Below are 12126 nucleotides of genomic sequence, written 5' to 3'. Positions count from 1 at the left end.
AGAAATAAAAGCACAATTGTTGATTATTGTATGCTAATTTGAATAGACACCTTACAGTTGTATAAATCTAGGCCACAGGCAGGGGCAGATTAAGGTGGTCGGGCCCCTAGGCTCTGTGTGTGAGGCCCCGCATATCATTATGCTTTAGTAGTATTATGATACACCATATGTCAAAATGATTGATGGCCTCTATAATTGATTGATGGGTTGACCTTTGCCCTTTTCCTGCCCTTGTCCTAGTGTTGACCTGCCCTATAGTGGTGACCTAACCCTCTTGCTGACATTGTCACCTTTGACCTTGTATCCTCTAGGGTTTGGAAATGACCTATGACCGTTGATTAATGGGGTTATTTATGACCTTGTGAGTATAAGAGATTCATTGATGACTATTTGAACTTTGGCCCGGTTATAAAGGCAGAGAATAAGGGTCTCCATTGATGAAAATGGGGATTATTTATGACCTTGTGAGAATAAGGGTTACCATTGATTAATATTTGAACTTTGATATAATGGTGGGTTATATATATCAGGATGTGTGTCTCATGCTGCACCCTCCACATTCCAGAGCACAGGGGATTGCTGGGGAAATAATAGGTTTTTAATAACCTAAAAAAATAGGTTTTCTAATAATAAAATAAAAATTTAACATATAAGTATCACACACACACACACACACACACACATATATTTCACACTGACTAAAGATGAAAAACATTCTGTTTTTTAAAAGAATAAAAACTGAAATGGTTATTAAATATATATTATAAAATAAATATCTTGCTAAAAATCTACTGAACCAATTATTTTAGTTTTAGATAAACAGAAAAATCATCTTACATTTTCAGAGTTTAAGAAGCTCCTAACATATCACATATGAATGGGGGTCACAAAAAATGGCATAAGTTAAATGCAGAAGATCCCAGAGTGATTTTTCCTGAAGATCTCTCACACTATTGTTTGTCTGTATCTGAGCTGTCAGACAGTGTCTCTGAGTGTGTGTTCAGTGATCACAATGAGTCACAATGACTAATTTTCTACATTTTTTCTGTGGAAAAAAAACTCGACTTGAACTTAAAGTATATATAATTTTTATTTATCAGTGGTATGTAAAATAATTTGACGTCATCTCACACATGTGAAATGGTCAATAATTCTTTAAGTTGTATCTGTGAGAAAATCACCACAGGGCTATCACACATAACGGGACAGACTCACATCAAAATACTACAGCCTTAGTGAATTACTCGGAGGAATATTCAGTGTTTAAAATACACAATTGATATCTGAGATCTCACTGAATCAGCCACTTGTTTTCGATCTCGTGAATAATGCCATAAAAGTGGAGTACGGGTTGTAAATATGCCATAAATGATGTGAACTGATTGAACTATTGAGTGTGTGTATGCCCTTTGGGTGTGACAAGGATATATTCTTCATAGCAATGGCGCCATCTGCTGTACAGACTCCGGATTCAGAACAGTACATTTAAAATAATGATTAAAATAATGATTCAAGTGAAATGTTATTTTTAAAGCGTGTTTCGTATTTTAACAATCAAGTCGCGACCATTTAAAATACACTTTTTCCTATTTTAATCTTTAACGATATACATGCCACTATTTCTATTTTTCATATAAACTGCAATGCCTTAGCTTAGGCTATATAGTTGGGGAACACCCATAACATCACAGGTGGTCGATCTGCTTCTTTAAATATCAGTGATTCCTGATGTCACTCTCAAAACTTTTTTTTTTTCTTCTTGCCGACCGTCTCCAGCGATCAAGATGTCCAAAGGTAAGTCATTTCCATAGCTGCCAACTTTTGAGTTTTGCATGGAGTGAGATAACTCACCAAATGCTGTAAACATACATAGAGCCCTATCAACTGGCAGTATTGTGTGCCAAGCAGTGTTGGGCAAGTTACTTTTAAAAAGTAATTATTACAGTTACTAGTTACTTCTTCCAAAAAGTAACTAAATTAGTTACTCAGTTACAAATTTTAAAAGTAACTAGTTACTTAAGAAAGTAACTATTGCGTTACTTTCAAGTAAAATTAAATTATTCCACTAGGAATAAAGTCGTTATTTTTGTTTGTTTGTTTTTGCGCACAAAAAGTATTCTCGTCGCTTGATATACTTAATATTGAGCCACTGTAGTCACTTGGACTATATTAATGATCTCTTTAATAACTTTTCTGGGCCAGCAAGTTATAATGTCTATAGAAGCCTATGGAGGAGTGAGACAGCTCTCAGATTTAATCAAAAATATCTTAATTTGTGTTCCGAAGATGAACGAAGGTCTGACGGGGTTGGAACAACATGAGGGAGAGTAATTACTGACAGAATTTTCATTTTTGGGTGAACTAACCCTTTAATGTATGTTTTGACAGGATATAAAATATTACCCAGAGCACTCTACATGTAACCTTAATGTAACTAGAAAGACTATTAATTAATATAATATATAATTTAAAATAAAATAAAATAAATAAATTTATTTAAAATAAAACAAAGAAACATTTTTTATAAAAAAAAAAAAAGGGGGTTCAACTCGACACCGAAAAGATCAAGAACAACGCCGCCCAGAGGCGTACTTCTGAACAGTCTTCGGGGCGGTTCTCGATGCGAGAATTACTACCTCAAACTACTCTGCTGAATGACCCCGAAGAATTCAATAGAGTCGTTTTTGGCAATACTGACACGTTGTCGTATTTCACATTTGTCTCGGACGACGTAGCTCTCGTCCAGCATAAACCTGACAAAGGCGATGTTTCTAAGACACGTGACATTAACGTGTTTGTAGTTTGGTCATCTGGCATCTGTAATGTCCTTTAAACATGAATTCCATACAGCTCTTTAGGCTACAGGCAGCACCCATGCTGGTGGGGTCTTGGTCACTCGCCATTCACAATAGAGAGACCTTGCCAGAGATCGACGACGTCATTTCCTTTATCAGGAAATACCAGACAGGTGTCTTCTCCCGGTATAAATTCCCCGGCACAGTCAACGGTGTAGAGCGTAACAACACGGGATCGTTTATGAAATTTGTACCCGAATACCTGGTTACTATTCATCAGAAATTCACCTTTCGTCCAGTCCGAATTTTCCTGGAGAAACTTTGACAAACGGACGTGTCCATACAGTTTTCTCGGAGCCATAGTCAGACTTTCCATCATCTCTCCGCTCAGGACAGTCTCAGGGGATTTAGGAGAGTATAAACCAGCCATATCAATGTATCTCAATACACTTTTCTGATTTTGTAGAATACGCTGGACCCATTTATATACACCCACCGCTCTGGGATGTGAAGTGGTGGGAGGGAGGGAACTCCATGCTGATGCCTGTGACACACATCCTGATATATATAACCCACCATTATATCAAAGTTCAAATATTAATCAATGAATCCCCTTATACTCACAAGGTCATAAATAATCCCCATTTTCATCATTGGAGACCCTTATACTCTGCCTTTATAACCGGGCCAAAGTTCAAATATTCATTACTGGAAACCCTTATACTCACACGGCCATAAATAACCCAATTAATCAACGGCCATAGGTCATTACCAAACCCCGGAGGATACAAGGTCAAAGGTGGCAATGTCAGCGAGAGGGTAAGGTCACCACTTGGGCAGGTCAACACTAGGGCAAGGGCAGGTCAAGGTCAGGGCAAGGGCAAAGGTCAACCCATCAATCAATTAGAGGGGCCATCAATCATTTTGACATAAGCTGAATCATCAAACTACTTGTAGGGAACAGGCGTTTGGGTGTCCAACACCATTGTGGACGTTATTGAGTGACTTATTCAGTCTCACATTCAATCCCACTGGAACTGTGCTCTAGAAATACATCTGATATTGATATGAGGAAGGCAGAGACTCAGAGGCATACGGTACTGTAAGTATTACACACAACAATGCAACAATAATAAAACAATGCTTTGACATTTACTTTTTACTTTTGATACTTAAGTACTTTTAAAAACAAGTACTTCTGTACCTTTACTTGAGTAAAAATAGGTCTTTACAACTTTTACTTGTAATGGAGTAATATTAGACCAGTAGTGTCTGTGCCTTCACTCAAGTAAGGAAGTGTGTGTAGTTTGTCCAGCTCTGGACGGCGATAAAAACAGTTGTTCTGAATGTGTCTCGGCCGGACCGCTCATAGTCAGGCTCAGTGGATTCATCCGCTTGTTTTTTCCTTCTCCTGTCTCTGGGACAAAGGTGGAGACATGTTTTTTGCATCACTCTCAAAGTCTTCTGGTAGACTGGCCACATAATCCCTCATCGAGCTGGCCAATATAGCAGCATTACATGACTCCAGGTCAGCTGTCTGTAAAGCAGAGCTAATCTTGTGGAAACACTGCCGTGTGTTGCTCCACATATTACACAGAATGGCATCCTCTAGTTTGTCCATCTTCAAACACAGAGTCCTGGAGTAAGACATTGGTTTGTGTCATCACTGATCTTCTGCAGCAAGTCCTGGATTCTGGTGTAATTCTGGTGCTTCTGTTGCTTGTGCGTGAGCTGACCATCTAGTGTCTGGAAGACTTCTCAAAGTCTCGCTCCTCATTTCAGATCTGTGTGTGAAGCGCTTCGGGAGGCTGAAGTGTCTGACTCGGTCCCTCTGTCTCAGTCTCAGACTCCCGATCGAGAGAGATGATAGTGAGGCTGCGGCATCGTCACGGCGGCCATCTTGACTGGTGTCTGAGGACCAGCCTTAAAACCAACCCGTGTAATATGCGTGTCACTGTAAAATAACTCCCCGAATCCCCTGAGATATGACCGGTGACATGATGAGCTGAGGATCCGCTGCAGGAGTTTCAGCCGCGGCACCGATGCTAGCCGACGCCAGCCGGCAGTCCTGTGGATCTAGTCCTCGACTCCATGAAGATTCAGCAGCCGTGAGGAGGGGGTGGGGGGCATATGGCAGATATATCATATCAGGATTTATCACGATTCTTTTTCATGTTGGTTTCACTATTTTGCAAGTGACTGAGCGGTACAGCCTCACATCATTTCCCTATTTTACAAACACAGCTTTACAAGGTAACAAAATATATAGAAAAAAGAGCGGCAGTCATTTAGGTTTTAAAGGGGCTCTAGGTTTAACCTTAACTGAACAGCTTCGGAGTCAGTGGAATGGTTATATTCCTTATTTCGGGTTGAATGGTGGTGGTTTCGCACCCCCTGGTGCCCGAGAGCGGAAAAAACTCACTTGCAACTTTGGGCCGGCGGGTCGGCGTCAGGAAGTATTGCGTGATTTCAGGTCTCGCGATGTAACGAATTGCTTGACGGCACTACACACGTACACGCCCCCATTCAAGCACCGGCTAGCTAAGCAAAGGGCAACGATAGACTGAGTTATGGCTGAGCCTGAAAAAAAGAAGCAGAAAGCTAGGAAATCTTTGTCGGAGGACCAAAGAAAGAGGAAACAGGAGACTGACCGAGCAAGAAGTCAGACTCGAGTAAAGTTAAATATCGGACCGGCTTTTTCAGAATGGCGAGAACTGAGAGACACAGAAGCCTGCAAAACAGATGCTGACCTGGCCTTCTTGCTGTTGCACTTGTACAGTAAGTATCTTTGGAATAAACTGTTTAATATTTAAATTTCAAGCAATTGTGACCTCAGGATGTTTGCTATTGTCTGTAAAGTTTTTTTTTTATTATGATCGCTGTCTGTTACGGGCTTACTAGTACGCTAGATACTATAACTTTGATGTTAGCATTGTCATTAGCAAACACGTTTGATTTGGCCGTTCCTCTGTCGGTTTTATTTGTGTAACTTACACTTTTATTTTATGTCACTAAGTCAACGCGTCTGATAATAGGCAATAAACATGTTGCACATATCATGATCGAGCTAGAATGTTTTCTTAGACAAGCAAAGGTAAACTGTCATTCTACCAGATGAACTAATAGACCTTGCTAATATAACTTTAGACAAATATTAGCCTCCGATGTATATTTTTTTTATGCTCATGCCCATTTTTCCAAAAACAAACAAACATGAAAGCAGTAGTTCGCCTCGTTCATATCGTTCGTTCCCGGTAAAAATACTAGTATGCATGACAACACAATAAATAAAAAAAATCACCATCAGTTGGAAAGAAAATACTTGCCTCGGTAGACATAACTGGTTTTGAAATAGCCGGTTCTGCTCAGCTGGGTTGCTCGTGGCGAGGGGGGAGGGACAGGGACAGTTCGTTTTTACGACAGAGTGTATGAAAGCATTTACTACCAGACACTAGGGGGAGCTCGTAGAGAAAAACACTCAGGGTTACCTGGTGTCCCTTTAAAGCACATGCAAATAATGAACTTTTGTGAATGTACATGTGATTAACAATGTATGTGGCTTTGTACAACAGTAACGTCTGGGTCTTAGCACTAGTTTATATTAAATATGTTTGTAAGCTTTATATTCTAACGGCTGAACTCATCAGACACACTTTTGGCAGAATGTCCTTGCACTCTTCAGCCTGAGGGAGGCGCTCTAATTATCATTAAAAGACTTTAGTACACACAACAAACCCATAGAATGCCATCTTAGAATTGTCTTAATGTAGAATTTATTGTGTCTGAATTTTGGTTAGAATATTACAATTTAGGAATTCCAGTGAGGACAAAAGTCATGTCTAATCTCAGAACAAACAAAACAAACACAACAGAACTACTGTATATAAATCTATTCACATGCGCATGTGAAAAACTAAGGGTTTATGCTCTCATTAATCTGATCCTCTACTCCACATAGGAGGAACAGACATGCCAGCTAGTGCCTGCCCTGATGCAGACCCTGATGAAGCGGCCGGATGCCGAACTCATGCGCTACATTTAATATATCCTGCTCACTTTATGACTTAAAATATTCTAGAAAATCAGGAAAATATTTGTTGCAGAATGCTGAACACATTTATTTATTCAGTGTATAAAGAGGTCTATGTTTGGATGAATATTCTAGACTTGTGTGAGAGTCGTCTCCCCATACAGAGACAGAGGCGCCAGAACTGAACCATACGTCTACAAAAGCAGATCCTGGAGACATTTTAATCATCCTCGATCAAACATTGTGATATTGCACACCCCTACCTTGAAGTATCCAGTCAATTTAGGGATTTTCCTCAGTATATCTTGGTCACGTTGTTCTTTTAACCTTTATATTCTTCATTGTTGTGCTCCACTATCGTATGTTCCTTCTGGCATTTTGCCGCTATGCCGTCTAGCAATAGCAGTGTCGTAAATGAAGATGATGGACATGATCTGACCAGTAGCTGATATGACAGGTGTTACCCAAATGCCACATCTATCCATTCACCTGCTTTTTAAATGTTTCTCATGGGCCGATGAGAGTCTAGTTTGTTCGCACTGAAGTACATTTAGAAAGAAATAGTCTGGCCAATCCGGAGCCTATGCTAGCCTGTGCTAATCGTGTCCACAGCGGCAGTCATCAGGGCCAGAGCTGACCGGGACTGGGACTCTTATTTAGTTTAGTTCCTGTTTCTCTGTTCAGGTCTGGTTACTGATTATCTCCTCGTTTGTTTCTATGGTTAGGTGTGATTATCACCTGTCAGTCACGTGGGTCGTCTTATATTTAAACTCCTGTTTTGTTCAGTCCCTTGTCGGTTATTATCTTTTGTAATGTGTATTTCTCCTATGGTCATGATTAAAGTCTATTTAGAGAATTTGTGATGCTTGTAAGTAACGTTTCACAAAAACCACTGGAGCATGGATCTTATGTGGTTTTACAGCAAAGTTCACTTTGACTCTTCACTGAAAGTCTGAAAGATCATAATAAATGTGAGAACTCAACATTTAAATAATAAATATTACTTCCAGTTGTCTGCTTTAATTAATCATTAACTAATGATTTGCAAATGTATCATTATGTTATGACTTTACTTGTTGAGGCACACGACTATTAACTAATTGTTAAGTAATATGCCATTTATGGTTTTACATGGCACCAAAATGGCATATTATTTAACAATTAGTTAATAGTCGTGTGCCTCAACAAGTAAAGTTGAAGTACATTGCCTTGACCAACTGTAATTAACACAATAATGTACACTTTTAGTTAATAAAATAAGTTATTAAGGAATTAATACATTATAACACATTTAATTAATATCAATGAATTTATTATTTAATCTATTAATAATTTAGAATCTTTATTAGTTGCTGTTACGCCCCATGGCTCAAAAGGACGCAACAAAGACGGGGACACACGCAGAAGTGCCAAAAGATATACGAAATTTATTAACAAAAGAGAACTATACAGAAAAAGAATGAAGTAACATGAGACTGTCAGGAATCAGTGGTGTAAAGTTAAGTGAATGCATGAAATGTAATGGGCTGTAGTAATGTTGGATGCAAAACATAAACAGAACGCAAACAAAACCAAATCCGAAATACAGCCGCGCCCCTCCTGCAGTCATTTGTCATAAGGCCCTTTTTAAGGGAAGAGACCGGAAACCAACAGCAGGTGTCCTCAATAAGAACGCCCACCAATAACTCCTTTGGAAGGCGGCACATTTCCATATCAACACTGGAATGACGCACATGAGTCGTCACACCCCACCCCTTAAGACAGGGGTCTATCAAGAAACCCTGTAATATACAAAAACAAAAAATTAACAATATAAATGCACTTTAATTACCCAGAGGAGCACGCGACAGGGCATCAGCAACAACATTTTCGGATCCTCTGACATGTCGAATATCCAGGGAATAAGCCTGTAAAAACAGAGACCAACGAATAAGCCTTTGATTCAGACAATGGAATGAATTCAGGAACGTCAAGTCAAGTATATTTGTATAGCGCTTTTAACAATACAGATTGTATCAAAGCAGCTTCACAGTATTAAATTAAAATAATACAACAAGGTTTGTTTCTAGTGGAATTTATTGATAAAATCAAATTAGATATCCCCAGAATATCCCCAACTGAGCAAGCCAAAGGCAACAGTGGCAAGGAACCGAAAAACTCCATCAAGTGACCTAATAGTGTCCTAAAACTCCATCAGGTGACCCAATGGAGAAAAAAAAACCTTGGGAGAACCCAGGCTCAGTCGGGGGCCAGTTCTCCTCTGGCGTTTATTAACTAGAGGCCGGATTGTAATTTGAACTGTAAGATTAAAAATATTATATGAATGCCTGGCTGAAGAGATGCGACTTTAATCTAGTTTTAAACTGGGAGAGCGAGTCTGAGCAACGAACACTGTCAGGAAGGCTATTCCAGAGTTTTGGAGCTAAATGTGAAAATGCTCTCCCTCCTTTGGTGGTTCTGGATATCCTAGGTATGACCAAAAGCCTTGAATTAAGTGATCTTAAAGAGCGCGATGGATTATAGGGCGATAGAAGATCCGTTAAATAGACTGGAGCTAAGCCGTTTAGGGCTTTATAAGTCAGTAGCAATACCTTGTAATTAATACGGAGCTTTATAGGTAACCAATGCAGTGATGATAAAATCGGTGTTATATGATCATATTTTCTTGATCTAGTAAGAACTCTAGCGGCGGCATTTTGGACTAACTGTAGCTTGTTAATTGAGGATGCAGGACAACCGGCTAATAAAGCATTACAGTAATCTAGTCTCGAGGTCATGAATGCATGAACTAACTTTTCTGCATCAGAAACTGATAGCATATTACGTAGCTTAGCAATGTTTCTAAGGTGGAAAAAGGCTGTTCTTGTAACATATGAAATATGATTTTTGAAAGACAGGTTGCAATCGAGTATAACACCCAGGTCTTTTACTGTAGAGGATAAAGTAACAGGACATCCTACTATATTAAAGTTGTATTGCGAGAGGTTTTGCGGGTGGTTTTTTGAACCGATAAGTAGTACCTCTGTTTTGTCTGGATTTAATAAAAGAAAATTACGCGTCATCCAATCTTTTATATCTTTAACACACTCTGTCAATTTGGATAATTTAGCGTTTTCATCTGGCCGTGATGAAATATATATTTGACTGTCATCAGCATAACAATGGAAACTAATTCCATGTTTCCTTATAATATTTCCAAGTGGCATCATATATACTGAGAATAATAGAGGGCCTAACACAGATCCCTGCGGCACTCCATAGTTTACTGGAGTTATGATCAACGGGTTGTGATCCGTAAAGACCACCACGGGTTGACCCAAACCAACGTAAACCTCAAAATGTTGCAACGCCCAAATCAGAGCCAGAGCTTCCTTTTCCACTACGGAATAATTCAACTGATAGGAATTAAACTTGCGAGAAAAGAAACTGACAGGGTGGATCACACCTTCCTCATCGCCCTGTTGAAGGACAGCCCCTGCACCAACTTGGCTTGCATCCACCTGTAACGAAAAAGGCCTCTCAAAACAAGGAGCTGCCAGGACAGTGGAAGAACACAATAAAGACTTAACATTGTCAAAAGCCAATGCACAATTCGACGACCAAACAAATTTTCCTTTAGCCTTTAAAGGGGTCATATAATGCCATTTTTGTACAAGCTAATATGATTCTTTAGGGTCTAAATTAAAAGTTTGTAATATACTTTAATTAAAAATTCTCATTAGTATTGTAAGAAAACACTAATTTTACCTGGTCAAAAACAGCTCTGTTTTCAGCACGCCGTTTCAGTGCATGTGTCTTTAAATGCTAATGAGCTTTGCTCACCCCGCCCCTCTGTTCTGTGGGTACACCGTATTAGACATTCTCTGACCGTATCTAACACAATAACCACGTGTTATTCGTTATAAACGTGGGATTATGAATTATATTGAGAACGTCATACATAGAAAACATGCTGTAATGTACCCTGAGTGTAAACCTTAGACGCATTCATCGTGAAGCCTGCAGCAAGGTTTGCAAATTTCGCAAAGATTAATATAAATACTAATATAAAGGTTAATAAAACATTACACTCACATCTTCTGGAGGTTCAGCAGGAACACGTTGGTACCGATCCGTTTTTTCTCGTTTGTGAAGCTGTCTGGTGTGAAATGATTCACGCAAACATGAAAGCACAGACGATCGTGGGGAATCCCCGCGTCAATCCTTTGGGCATATCGCTTTAAAAACAAAACTCAGCCGCTGCTTCTTCAACGGCTCGGATTTAGGAACATCCAAATGACTGCTGTGTTCCTTATTACATCTAAGAACAGAACACCACAATCGCTTAGACGCCATTCTACTCCAGCATATCAACAATGGCGGACTACTATGACGACGGCTGTCACAGCTTGCTCAGGGCGGGTCTTGTGTTGAAACACGGCTGTCAATCACAATAGCGGGAGGGCCGTACGATCTTATGACGTCACAATATCGAACGGCTTGATTTCAGAGATGGTCAAACATATAAGGAGATTAAAACAAAACCACTGGGGGGATTTTTATCATGATAGGATGGTTGTGTACAGGCACTGCCAACAGACATTTCAGTGCAATCAACTTGTAAAAGTGCATGTACCATTATATGACCCCTTTAAAAGATCAGTGAGTGGTGCAACAACGGAAGAAAAATTGCGGCAAAAGGAACGATAATATCCTACTAATCCTAAAAAGCGCATCAGCTCTTTTTTTGTAGTAGGAACAGGATAGTCACAAATAGCCTGAACTTTAGCACTTAATGGCCGTACCTCCCCGTTACCCACAACTTTGCCAAGATAAGTTATAGTAGCCTGAGCAAAGCTACATTTCGCAAGGTTCACTGTCAACTTGGCGTCTGACAAACGCCGTAAGACAGCGCCCAAGCGCTCTAAATGTAAATCCCAACTGTCGCTAAACACTACAAGGTCATCTAAATACACCGCACACCCTTCAAGGCCCGAAACTACACGATTCATCAGCCGTTGAAAGGTGGCAGGTGCATTTCGTAACCCAAAGCTCATAACCCGGTATGAGTAGAGGCCTGATGGAATAACAAATGAGGAAATCTCCTGAGCTCTTTGACTCAAAGGCACCTGCCAATATCCTCTCAACAGGTCAAGCTTTGTTACAAATTTAGCAGAACCAACTTGATCAATACAATCATCCACTCGTGGGAGTGGGAAACAATCCGGCCTTGTCACACTATTAAGTTTACGAAAGTCGGTGCAAAATCATACCGCACCATCAGACTTTGTAACCAGCAAGCAAGGCGATGTCCAGTCTGAA

This window comes from Rutilus rutilus (genome assembly GCF_951802725.1).
Source record: "Rutilus rutilus genome assembly, chromosome: 11".
NCBI classification, from domain to species: domain Eukaryota; kingdom Metazoa; phylum Chordata; class Actinopteri; order Cypriniformes; family Leuciscidae; genus Rutilus; species Rutilus rutilus.
This window is presented reverse-complemented; position numbering follows the sequence as displayed.